Genomic DNA, 13797 nt, shown 5'->3' on the forward strand with positions numbered 1-13797 from the left:
ACCAGATGGAACTTTGGGACACAGTGTTCACCGAAAGCCGACACACACAGATTGGTATCTGCACCCTAAGAGTTGTTATCCACCACACCAACGTAGTGGCGTTCTTAGGACTTTGGTACGGAGAGCATATGCCATTTCCGACGCAGACAGCTTAACCCAAGAACTTGAGCATTTGATGAGTGTTTTTAAGGAAAATGGATACACAGAGAAACAGATTCGTCGGGCTATGGAATTTGGACCGTCTCCGGAGGTGTTCGAAGAGGAACATAGATCTGTGGCCTTCCTTCCTTGTGCTGGAGGCTTATCGTTTAAGATTGGACGAATTTTAAGGAATTTTAACATTAAGAGTGTGTTCCGTCCACCTTCTAAGATTAGGGCTCTGCTCGGCTCTGTGAAGGATGATTTCGGACTTAGGAAACCCGGAGTGTACAAAATCCCGTGTCAATGTGGGAAAGCTTACGTTGGCCGTTCTATTCGCACAGTGAATATCAGGTGTGTGGAACATCGCCGTCACACGAGGCTACACCAGCCGGAAAAATCGGCCGTAGCGGAACACTGCCTAAATGAGGGACACAAAATGAAATTTTGAGGAAACTGTTGTGATTTCCAACATTTCCGGTTTTTGGAGTAGTGTCTATAAAGAGGCGATTGAAATTAGATTGGCTGATAATTTAATCAATAGAGACAATGGGTTTCCTCTTAGCAAAACGTGGAATCCTGTATTATCTCGCATCAAAACTGAACATTCTTCGGTGCGGCCTTGATTGCGATATACCGTTGCCAGCAGTGTTTCACTAAGGGCGGCGCCACCTCCCTGTTTTGGAAGCCAGAAACCGTGATGGGCGGCGCATGCGCCGTGTACTGAACGGTGGCCTATATTGGACGTCGAATTGCAATCTTGCGTCAGTTCTCAGCGGAGTCATCAGCAGAAGCAGCATTTCCTGAAGATGGCGAACAGTTGGATCGCCGAAATATCGAGTCAAGTTGATTTTAGGATCCGGCAGCAAACCCGAAGAGACTTTCAAGATTCCAATATCAGATATTCGATCGTAAGGCGTGCCAAAGAGGGGATGTAGACCCGGATCACAATTTAGTAATGAGGCAGAGTAGACTAAGGTTTAAGAAAATCGTCCGGAAAAATCAGTGTACAAAGAAGCGGGACACCGAACTAATGAGGAATAATGAGCTGCGTTTCAAATACTGAGGTTACAGATCAGTAGTCTGCTGCCGATGATTGAGATGTCACATCCAATGGGTTGGTGTGGACAGTGGCTTTATGGCACACGCTATATCTGTATGGGGAGAGTAGCAAGTAGTGATCGTGTGAAAGACGTATTCCATATCGATTAGATGTATATGTAGTAGGTGCGCCTGAGGATCAGACAGATCGCAATAAAAACGAAATTGACGATAATGTTTTCTGTCAGAGACAAATATATTCCTGACACCAATTTATCGCCGGCCGGTGCGAGCGGTTCTAGGCACTTCAGTCTGTAACCGCGAGACCACTACGGTTGCAGGTTCGAATCGTGCCTCGGGCATGGATGTGTGTGATGTCCTTAGGTTAGTTAGGTTTAAGTAGTTCTAAGTTCTAGGGAATGATGACCTTAGATGTTAAGTCCCATAGTGCTCAGAGTCATTTGAACCATCTGAACGTCTGACGACGATGACGGACGTGGCCATCGAAATCTCGAGAATTTTATTCGAATTGAAGCGGCTTGAAAACATAGATTTTATTAAATTTGTATCGCAGCAAAACATTAATATACATATACGTCACGAGGAAAACACTAAATGAATAAGTTATAAACTACTTGAAGGATTTTCCCCGCGGCAGACTGAGCATAGCCAAACGCGACAACAGGTTCCAGTCGCAACAATAGCGGCTTGGTGTCGGAAAAGCTCACTTCCCAAACCCCATACACTAGTAAGCTCGCACTTAAAGACAGACAGCGGCGGAGACGCATAAGGAGGAAAACAACGCTAGGAAGTACGTCATTTGAGAACAGAATTCTAGAGTAACGTCCCAGAAACTGCCGCCGGCCGGGGTGACCGAGCGGTTCTAGGCGGTACAGTCTGGAACCGCGCGACATCTACGGTCACAGGTTCGAATCCTGCCTCGGGCATGGATGTGTGTGATGTCCTTAGGTTAGTTAGGCTTAAGTAGTTCTAAGTTCTAGGGGACTGATGACCTCAGCAGAAGTCCCATAGTGCACAGAGCCATTTTTTGAACCAGAAACTGCCCTCCAGGGCGTCTAAATGGAGGCTCGCGGGACGGCTGCTTCCAGCTGCAAGTTGTTGGCCGCTATCGTCCCTGGAGCTGGAAGGCAACAGCAAAATGAGTCCCTCGGCCAGCAAGGGCCCGCCTAGTGCCAGCTACCACCTCCCAAGTACCGGATCCGTGCAGTCGCGCAGTTTTGCACCTGTAACTCGCTGTTTTCCAACTTCCGCCATGAAACGCCGAGCTTAGTCGACAGTCCGGCACAGCGACAAATTCAAGATTCCCCGGAACGGCACACACGACCCATACTAAGTACCAGAGACCGGACACACGCGACCGCTGCTACGGTCGCAGGTTCGAATCCTGCCTCGGGCATGGATGTTTGTGATGTCCTTAGGTTAGTTAGGTTTAACTAGTTCTAAGTTCTAGGGGACTAATGACCTCAGAAGTTGAGTCCCATAGTGCTCAGAGCCATTTGAACCATTTTGAACCACGCGACCGCTTGCTTACCACACTACATCCTTCCTGCTCACCCGTCCATCGAAGATCCATATTTCTAGATTTCCGAAAAGGATTTGACAGTTTTCTGGCGTAACCACAAGCTCCGGAACGAAGACGAAGAACGGAAGGCCAGAGAATGCGGTGAAACGACGTCGGCCAATGGTGCGCGGAATAGGACGGCTCTACGACAGGAGCGCCCTCAAGCCGAAGTGAATATAAGGGCCATTCCCGCCAGCCTCGGCCGTTCATATCGGCTCAGGATACGGACTAGGACATTAGTAAACGGTATAGGCACAGTTATAGATCAGCACTTGCAGATCCGTTAGCAGTGACGTGCGGTAACTTGCAGGAACATCGCGTATCACAAGAATTTTACTGTCTGCTTGTAGCCTTTCTTGTGCGACACCTTTATACGTTAAAGCTTTGGCAACCTGCTTTATAAAAATATACTACTGGCCATTAAAACTGCTATACCAAGAAGAAATGCAGATGTTAAACGGGTAATCATTGGACAAATATATTGTACTAGAACTGACATGTGATTACACTTTCACGCAATTATGGTGCATGGACCCTGAGACATCAGTACCCAGAACAACCACTTCTAGCCTTAATAACGGCCTTGATACGCCTGGGCATTGAGTCAAACAGAGCTTGGACGGCGTGTACAGGTACAGCTGCCCATGCAGCTTCAAAATGACACCACAGTTCATCAAGAGTAGTGACTGACGTTTTATGACGAGCCAGTTGCTCAGCCACCATTGACCAGACGTTTTCAATTGGTGAGAGATCTCGAAAATGTGCTGGCCAGGGCAGCATTCAAACATTTTCTGTATCCAGAAAGGCCCGTACAGGACCTGCAACATGCGGTCGTGCATTATCCTGCTGAAATGTAGGGTTTCGCAGGGATCGAATGAAGGGTAGAGCCACGGGTCGTAACACATCTGAAATGTAACGTCCACTGCTCAGTCTGCCGTCAATGAGAACAAGAGGTGACCGAGACGTGTAACCAATGGTACCCCATACCATCACGCCGGGTGATACGCCCGTATGGCGATGACGAATACACGCCTCCAATGTGCGTTCGCCGCGATGTCGCCAAACACGGATGCGACCATCATGATGCTGTAAACAGAACCTGGATTCATCCGAAAAAATGACGCTTTGCCATTCGTGCACCCAGGTTCGTCGTTGGGTACACCATCGCCGGCGCTCCTGCCTGTGATGCAGCGTCAAGGGTAACCGCAGCCATGGTCTCCGAGCTGATAGTCCATGCTGCTGCAAACGTCGTCGAACTGTTCGTGCAGATGGTTGTTGTCGTGCAAACGTCCCCATCTGTTGACTCAGGGATCGAGACGTGGTTTCACGATCCGTTACAGCCATGCGGATAAGATGCCTGTCATCTCGACTGCTAGTGATACGAGGCCGTTGGGATCCAGCACGGCGTTCCGTATTACCCTCCTGAACCCACCGATTCCTTATTTTGCTAACAGTCATTGGATCTCGGCCGAAGCGAGAGGCAATGTAGCGATACGATAAACCGCAATCGCGATAGTCTACAATCCGACCTTTATCAAAGTCGGAAACCTGATGGTACGCATTTCTTCTCCTTACAGGAGGCATCACAACAACGTTTCACCAGGCAACGCCGGTCAACTGCTGTTTGTGTATGAGAAATCGGTTGGAAAATTTCCTCATGTCAGCACGTTGTAGGTGTCGCCACCGGCGCCAGCCTTGTGTGAATGCTCTGAAAAGCTAATCATGTGCATATCACAGCATCTTCTTCCTGTCGGTTAAATTTCGCGTCTGTAGCACGTTATCTTTGTGGTGTAGCAATTTTAATAGCGAGTAGTGTAAAACTATTAATGTTGTATAGCATTCAGAGAACGCAGCATCCTTTAGGAACCCTATAGGAGACGAGTGGGCAAGCCCAACACACAGGGTGCCTCACAGCAGGTTATTAACGAAGGTACCATCATATGGAATAAGTTTACAGATATGTCAGCTGCTTGAAGACTTCGTAAGTAATAGAAACCAGTAAGTTGTCCTTGACGGCGAATGTTCATCAGTGACATGGGCATCGTCAGGAGTGCCCCAGGGAAGTATGATAGGGCCGCTGTTGTTCCCTGTATACGTAAATGATTTGGCTGACTGGGTGGGCAGCAGTCTTTGGTTGCTTGCTGATGATGCTGCGGTTCTACGCGCTACAGTCTGTAACCGCGCGACCGCTACCGTCGCAAGTTCGAATCCTGCCTCGGGCATGGATGTGTGTGATGTCCTTAGGTTAGTTAGGTTCAAGAAGTTCTAAGTTCTAGGGGACTGATGACCTCAGATGTTAAGGCCCATAGTGCTCAGAGCCATTTGAACTATTGATGATGCTGCGCTATACGGTAATGTGTCGAAGTTGAGTGACTGTGGGAAGATACAAGATGACTTAGAGTGGCAGCTAGCTCGAAATATGGAAAGATGTAAGATAATGGGTATGAGTAGGAAGAACAAACCTGTAATGTTCGGCTACAGTGTTACTAGTGCCCTGCCGCGCCTGATTAGCCGAGCGGTCTAAGGCGCTGCAGTCATGGACTGTGCGGCTGGTCCCGGCGGAGGTTCGAGTCCTCCCTCGGGCATGGGTGTGTGTGTTTGTCCTTAGGATAATTTGCGTTACGTAGTGTGTAAGCTTAGGAACTGATGGCCTTAGCAGTTAAGTCCCATAATTTTTCACACACATTTGAACATTTTACTAGTTCACACAGTCAAGTCTTTTAAACATCTGGGCGTAACGTTGCAAAACTATATGAAATGGAACGAGCATTTGAGAACTGCGGTAGGGAAGGCGAATGGTGGACCAGTTTATTGGGAGACCGCATGTAAGACGCAGGTACAGTCTGTTGGTGAGTACTGATCTAGCGTTTGGTATCCGTGCCAGATTGGATTGAAAGAAGAAATAGAAATTCAGAGACAGGCTGCTAGAGTTGTTACCGGTAGGCTCGAACAACACGTAAGCGTTGGGGAAAAAAATGGTTCAAATTGCTCTAAGCACTATCGGACTTAACATCTGAAGTCATCAGTCCCCTAAACATAGAACTACTTAAAACTAACTAACCTAAGGACATCACACACATCCATGCCCGATGCAGGATTCGAACCTGCGACCATACCAGCAGTGCGGTTCCGGACTGAAACGCCTAGAACCTCTCGGCCACAGCGGTCGGCCGTTACGGAAATGCTTTGAGAACTCAAATGGGAATACTTTGGAGGGAAGGCGACGTTCTTTTCGAAAAGCGCTAGTGAGAAAACGTAGAGAACCGCGATTTAAGGCTGACGATTCTACTGCCACCAACTTACATTGCGGGTAAGGACTATGAAGATAAGATTCGGGAAATTCGGGCTCATGTGGAGGAATATAGAGCTTCGTTTTTACCACGCTATATTTGCGAGTGAAACAGGAAAGGAAATGACCAGTAGTGGTACAGTTTACTCTGCGCCACGTAGCGTACGGTGGCTTGCTGAGTATCTGTGTAGATGTAGTTGTAGAAGCAGACGTCCCCCTTGCTCCCAAGCATGTGTTTACAGAATGCAAGCTGCATTTCGCCACGCATCACGTGATTGCCGGAAGCGAGATCAACTGATCGTGCGCTAGCTCCTATCGATACCCGATGAGAGCTTCTAAAGATCGTGTTGCTGCACAGCCGCGCAGTGGTCTTCGCCGCGACTTGATGGGAGACACGCGAAGAGGACAAATGAGAATTTTATCGCCGCGTAGCAGAATGAGAGAGAGAGAGAGAGAGACAGCGAGACGTCTTGCTGTCCGGGTGTTGCGCTAGATGTCTTGTCTAGTGTGGCAGAGTGCAGAGGCGCCACGCATCGTAGTTGGTTCGTTTCACTGGTTGGACCGGTTATTCACCGAGGTGTGGTGCACCTTGAGGCACGGTGTTTTCGAGCAGTTTCGTCCGGAAGCGTGTTGCGTCTCTCGCATAGAAGATTTCTGTAACACAAGATCTAAACTTGGCTGCAGGTGGCTGAGACATGTTCACTGGTGATTTGCGGCCATCTCATCTGCGCTGCAGTTTTTTTTTTTTAAATCTGGTGAGCCTTCATTTTTTAACCTAAGGAGGTGCGATTTGTTCTGTGAGACACCTACTTTGGTTGCACTGTCCCTAGCCGTGCTTGGCGATGTTCGAAGTATTTCAGTTGAATATTATTTTAAAAGGCTTTGCTTGTGGTGAAATAAGTTTGTATTCTGATTGGTTAGAAGTCCGTTAACGCAAGTTACGCGCCAACGAGGCACTGATGTTACGTGAATATTTGTACCTGCCGATATTTAATTGTAGCGTACTGTCAAGCATAGCTTAGCTAACAATTTTTCTTGGTGTGCATTTCATAGTTTGATGGCCATTGAGCACCTATATTTCCTATTTAGTCAGGAGTATGGCATGCGTTCCTTTCTGTATCTTGTAGTCAAGGCACACACTTGTAGGGCACACACACCACGTTTACGGATCCGAAATAATTTCATGTGCTGATTGGATGTTCCTGCTACAGGAGCCAAAAACTGCAGCCATTCATCATCTTCCATCATGGTGGTGCACCATGACAATAGAGTCTGAACGTGCAGAACGTGCTGAACGATACATTTTCTGAGCAGTAGATGGGTGCTGACGGTTCCATCACTTGGTCCCCGGGTTCTCCCAATGCCACGTCATTAGACTGCTTTTTATGGAGTTCCCAACACACCACGGTACGACCACTCATCGCAGTCATTCAAACGACATAGATATACGGTTGGCACTTCATAATATTTAACTTGCTCGTGTTGAGGAATAAGAGGCGATCTGTAAATATTCAGCTTGAAGAAAGGCAACCTCTCAGTCAAGATCGCATTTGTGAAGCCGTTATTTACGATGACTGCGTTCCGTTAAGAAAGAGTTTCTATCATCTGATCTGCGAACAGTGTACATAAAGTAGAAATATAGTACATTATGAAAACAAGTATACAAGTCGTTAACATAATACTATATTGCATTATTATAACACATACTTCAGTACAGGTTAATACATGTGGCCAATTTGAGCGATAAGTGTACTCTATACCTTAATTAACTGAATACTTGAAGCAAGATGCATTGGTCAACGTTAAAACCAGTATATACAATATGTTCTGAGATTTTCACTCTGGAAACATTCCCTAGGCTGTGGCTAAGCCATGTCTCCGCAATATCCTTTCTTTCAGGAGCGCTAGTTCTGCAAGGTTCGCAGCAGAGCTTCTGTAAAGTTTGGAAGGTAGGAGGCGAGGTACTGGCAGAAGTAAAGCTGTGAGGGCGGGGCGTGAGTCGTGCTCGGGTAGCTCAGATGTTAGAGCACTTGCCTGCTAAAGGCAAAGATCCCGAATTCGAGTCTCGGTCCGGCACATAGTTATAATCTGCCAGGAAGTTTCGTTAAAACTAGTATTTACAAAATATTTCTGCAAGAGCACCCGTCCTATATTACAGATCACATGGTATATCACTGACGCAAGAGCGCCGCTGAAATGAGACGCAGCGAGAGTTACTAGAGACCATGTCAAAATTTAGTGCCGCTAGAGGTCGCTTGTGTATTCATGTCATCGTCACACTGAAATATAAATATATAATTTTAATTAAAAAGTAATAACTGACGTCCAGTTATAAAATTATTTACACTGAAACGCCAGGGACACTGCTATAGGCATGCGTATTCAAATACAGACATATGTAAACAGGCAGAATGAGGCACTCTGACGAGCAACGGTACTGCTGCTGCAATGGCAGGTTATCAAGACTTCAGTGAGTTTGAACGCAGCACCAGCGATGGCACACAAAATCTCCGTGGTAACGATGAAATGGGGATTTTTCCGTACGACCATTTCACGAGAGCACCGTGAATATCAGGAATCCGGTAATACACCACATGTGTGACATCGCTGTGGCCGGAAAAATATCCTGCAAGAGGGAAACAACGACGACTGAAGGGAATCGTTCAATGTGACGGAAGTGTAGCCCCTCCGCAAATTGCTGCAGATTTCAATGCTGGGCCATCAACAAGTGTCAGTGTACGAACCATGCAACGAAACATCATCAATATGGGCTTTCGGAGTTAAAGGCCCGCTCTTGTATCCTTGATGACTGCACGACACAAAGCTTTACGCCTCGGCTAAGCCCGTCAACACCGACTTTGGAATGTTCATGACTGGAAACGTGTTGTCTGGTCGGAGGAGTCTCGTTTGAAATTGTATTGAGCGAATGGACGTGTACGGTATGGAGACATCCTCACGAATCCATCGAATCTGCATGTCAACAGTGGACTGTTAAAGCTGGTGGAAGCTCTGTAATGGTGTGGGATGTGCGCAGTTGGAGTGATATGAGACCCCTGATACGTCTAGGTACGACTCTGACTGGTGACACGTACGTAAGCATCCTGTCTGATAACCTGCTTCAATTCATGTCCATTGTGCATTCCGAATTCATATCCATTGTGCATTCGGAAGCACCTGGGCAATTCCAACAGGAGAATGCGACACCCCACACGTCCAACATTGCTACACAGTGGCTCGAGGAACACTCTTCCGAGTTTAAACACGTCCACTGGCCACCTAACTCCTCAAACATGAACATTACTGAGCATATTTGGGATTCCTTGCAACGTTCTCTTCAGAAGAGATCTCCAACCCGTCATACTCTTACGGATTTATGGATAGCCCTGCAGGATTCATGGTGTCAGTTCCCTGTGCACTACATCAGACATTAGTCGAGCCCATGTCACGTCGTGTTGCGGCACTTCTGCGCGCACGCAGCGGCCCAACACGATATTAGACAGGTATAAGAGTTTCTTCGGCTCTTCAGTGTAAAAGAATTTCTAAAAATAGAAGGAAATACATAACAATATGGAAGTAAAACAGTAAACTGAAAAAGATGTCATTAGGACTCCAACGTAAGTCGTATTTCAGAATCCTGTCTTTGTACAACGTCAGATATAAGACAGATTAATCGTACAGTAAATTTTATTGACAAAATGTTTGCACTATTTAAGGATGAAATAGAGAGAAAGCTCGTGTGTCCATGTCACCTTTAATTGCCAATACGAATACTAATTGCAATAAAAATTTGATAACTGATATGCAATTACAAACTTATTTTGGTAGCAGGTAGAAGCTAAAATATTTTCTACAAACATAAAGGACATACGTAACCATATGAGGTAAATCAAAAAATATAGTATGTTGTTAAAACTACAGCATAAGTGATACTCCAAAATTCTGCATTTGTACACATCCGAGACAAGAAAAATAATCGCCCTGTAACATTCATTGTTGATACGCTTGCACAACGGAAAACTACCCGACAACAAGACTGCGCTGTACAGAGCCTCATATGTAGGTTGTTATGTAGGTGACGAAGAGGAAGTCCTACATTAAGCAATATTAACGTCACTATTCCCGGCACACACCTGCGATGGCAGACATATCCTAGGAGGTCATGAGAGCAACAGCGCCTGCTAGATATACGACATGATTTGACGCCCGAGGTCTACGTATGATTTTGGACTCTCAACAACCGCTACAATGGGAAAATCTCCTGATATCAAGGATCGCATGTACATAACCCCACCCAAATGACACTGCTATATTTCGTGCACGAATCGATAAAACAATAACAACTTTTAATGCTACGTTGCTTACCCTTACATAGCCAGAGCTCGGATATCACCTTGATGCTCAGCGTGCGACAAACAGGGCATAAAAGAAGAAACTTTTAGAGGTGCTAAAATCACGTTGCTCTATCTCTAATAATTTCCAAGTTACCATGTCTTTGAAATGATAGCGGTACTGTATGGAGACCTTACATGTTGGTGGCAGTAGGATTCTGCTGTCCGCAAACGCCGGTTACCTATACTACTTAATGGAGCATTCTCTATTACTTGCGTGTTGGTCGAACCTACCGATAACAAATCCAGCAGAAAGGCTCAGAACTGCTTCGGTGTCTTCCTTTAATGTGACCCGTAGAGGATCGAAAACACTCCAGCAATTCTCTAGAATCGACAGCGAAAGTTACGAAAAAACTAAAGGTATTAAGTGATAAGGCACGGGGGGATGATTGTGAATTCATAGAAAGGTTTATAGTTGAAACAACAGTGATTCAACAACAGTATTACCTACAAAATAACTCGCAGTTTTCAAATATAGAAAATATTTTCTGTGTCACAGCAAAAGAGAACAAGTGGAAAACTTAGAATAATCAACTACTGTCTGTAGCCTACAGGTTATTCAACAAAATCATTACCAAAGGCGAAGGAAATAAAAACATATGCTTTTAATCACGCGTACAAAGCCAGCTGCCCTTAGCTGCATGTGCTCGTCATTTGGAAATCGCCAGTCCAATTACAAAGTGGCGTTATAAGTACAGATACGTAGAAAAACTCATAAAGTTTTGTTCAGCTGAAGCCGCACTTCAGGTTTCTGCCGCCAGAGCGCTCGAGAGCGCAGTGAGACAAAATGGCGACAGGAACCGAGAAAGCGTATGTTGTGCTTGAAATGCACTCACATCATTCAGTCATAACAGCGCAGCGACACTTCAGGACGAAGTTCAACAAAGATCCACCAACTGCTAACTCCATTCGGCGATGGTATGCGCAGTTTAAAGCTTCTGGATGACTCTGTAAGGGGAAAACCGATGGATCGGTCGTGGTGGAGATCATTATCAGCAATTCATGTCATGGCCTCCACGCTCTCCCGACTTAACCCCATACGATTTCTTTCTGTGGGGTTATGTGAAAGATTCAGTGTTTAAACCTCCTCTACCAAGAAACGTGCCAGAACTGCGAGCTCGCATCAACGATGCTTTCGAACTCATTGATGGGGACATGCTGCGCCGAGTGTGGGAGGAACTTGATTATCGGCTTGATGTCTGCCGAATCACTAAAGGGGCACATATCGAACATTTGTGAATGCCTAAAAAAACTTTTTGAGTTTTTGTATGTGTGTGCAAAGCATTGTGAAAATATCTCAAATAATAAAGTTATTGTAGAGCTGTGAAATCGCTTCAATCATTTGTAATAACCCTGTATGAATTACCAATTTTCATTGGGATTTATGAATTTGGAAAAAGTATTTCATTCTATTTCAACAAACTATGTGTTAATAGCCCTCAAGAAAGAGAGCACTGAAGTAAAATATACTGTCGGAAATAATCTTTAAATGAACACCTAGACCAAACATCACTAAACCGATACTCCAGTATTTGCATGCTTGTGAGATACATCGACTAAATTTCATCCTTACGCGGTTTAATTTTTAATACTCTCAGTAAAGAAAAAAAAATCATTCCTAGACACTCAGCTTGTGATGTGAGGTTACTGGCGCAGCAAGACGTACATTCCGACGTTGATCGTTAGGGTAGTGCCAACGAGCACGCAGGCTCTCTTAGTAATGTGGTGTAAGGCCGTCGCCTTGACTAGAGATTATACTGAAAAATAGGGTTTCGTAGCCAAACACTGGAAAATAATATCCTGAATAAAACGAATCAGCTTTGAGAAAAATTATTAATCACCCCTCGTATTCCTCTAGGATAATGCAATGTCTGGATTATGATGGGACGTATACTTGCGTACATAACTCTAACAAGCAGTATTCATAACCTGACACAGATCGCGTCTCGGGAACCCCAGGAAATTCCTCAAGCATACAGGCAGATTCTTTCCATAACATATCGAATAAAAGACTGTATTCGAGCCCTTGCGGTCCACATCTCATGCTGATATTGATCGAATCTGATAGCGAGTTTAATCGCTTAAGCCCCTTTTACAATGTACATGTGCAATAACGTTGACGAACGTCGGACTTTTTCTTCTTGATGTAACACTTTCCATTTTCGTCAGTTCGTACTTGTACAATGCAGGATATTTTTCTTATTTACACGTGGTAGTATTACATCAGCACGTATGCAAAGACACAAAAATCTCTCATGTTGCCTTGTTAGAGAGCTTCGCATTTCTCTGATAATTTGGTCTACATTTAATCCGATTTTGTACTTAAGCTGCTTCCCTATCTTTGTAGCAAGAGATGACTTCCTTCAATTCTGCGAAAAGCTGATAGCCTCTAATGGAGTTCACATCAAATCGTATCAACGATACGGAGAAAATCTCGTGACTAAGTCTGTGGCACACACATGCTGAGAACGTTAAGAATAAAAGATTAGCCGGCCGCTGTGGCCCAGCCGTTCTAGGAGCTTCAGTCCGCAACCACGCTGCTACTACGGTCGCAGGTTCGAATCCAGCCTCAGACATGGATGTGTGTGTTATCTCTAGGTTTAAGTAGTCGTAAATCTAGGGGACTGATCACCTCAGATGTTAATTCCTATAGTGCTTTAGGGCCATTTTGAGTTAAAGGTTAATGCGGGTGCAGCGTGTAGTGCGTTTTTGAACGACTGAAGACAGCTTCCACAAACATCTAGCTTAATATCTCTAAATAAATACTGAAACACATGGTTCATAGCGATAAATTGATACTACTGTTAATAAAGTGACAGAAAAGTAATGACATATTCGTTGATGGCTGAAAACAAAAAGCTGATTTATGAAATACAATGCATCATAAATAAAACAGTGTACAACAGAGATTGAATAACTAACCTCAACACCGATTTCGAGAGATAATTCAGTTTGATTGTGACGCTTCGGAACAGTCGGTAGCAACAGTGGATGTGAGGTGCTGACCTAACCAACACTATTTTCTTGATACTTATCTAAATGGCGTGGCGAAAATAATCAAGGGATTAAATAAGGCAGCAATATTAAATAAAGACAAGCTTTTAATTCACTCTTATAACACAGACAACACGGTACATGCTAAACTATCGTGTATGATACCAAAATAATTTAGTCCATTTGACACAAGACATAAGGCTACAATTGTTACATCAGTCGAATGTTCAGTGGCTAGTGTATGAACCATAATTGTTATTGTTGTTGTGGTCTTATGACTGAAAGGTGGAATGTTACAGCTCTCCGCACTGATCTATCCTGTCAAGCCCTCTTCATCTCAGAATAATTACCGCAAACTACCTCCA

This window comes from Schistocerca nitens, chromosome 7 (genome assembly GCF_023898315.1).
Source record: "Schistocerca nitens isolate TAMUIC-IGC-003100 chromosome 7, iqSchNite1.1, whole genome shotgun sequence".
NCBI lineage: Eukaryota > Metazoa > Arthropoda > Insecta > Orthoptera > Acrididae > Schistocerca > Schistocerca nitens.